Raw genomic sequence first — 438 nt, forward strand, 5'->3', positions numbered from 1 at the left:
AGGCATTGCAGGACCAGACGGGGATGAGATAGGGCCATACTTGAGAGAGGAAGCAAGGCAGGATTTGAAGAGAAGGATCAGATGACAACCAGTCCATCCCACCTATACCTTCCACACCCACCGATTTTGGTAAATAAATTGTAAGATAATATTTTATGGCAAACAAACTATCTAAATCATTTCTCTAAGTCATTATAATATTCACTGATATTGTGATATTCATGTAATTTTCTCTAAACTGTTAAGTGTAAATATATGCATAATTCCTTTCTATACTTTATATATCAATGTATATTTTTTACCATTCCCTAATGTATCCTGGTATCAATATTTTATTAAGCATAGATATTCAATAACTGATTAACTGGTAAACACAAACAAGCCTTTGGAGAGGAACCCAATCATAATAATATTTTTTTAGGGCTCAAATTGAATTAA

The 438-nt window shown here is 32.4% G+C and overlaps 1 long non-coding RNA gene across 1 annotated transcript in view; it reads right to left on the bottom strand.

Moving 5' to 3' along the window:
- The window catches only part of LOC112211478 (uncharacterized), a 27,211-nt gene that overhangs the window by 837 nt on the left and 25,936 nt on the right, over window positions 1–438 (bottom strand). The gene's annotated exons all lie outside the window — the stretch shown is intronic.

The sequence above is a fragment of the Halyomorpha halys genome, unplaced genomic scaffold, assembly GCF_000696795.3.
Source record: "Halyomorpha halys isolate HHAL.00 unplaced genomic scaffold, Hhal_1.1 Scaffold9.1, whole genome shotgun sequence".
NCBI lineage: Eukaryota > Metazoa > Arthropoda > Insecta > Hemiptera > Pentatomidae > Halyomorpha > Halyomorpha halys.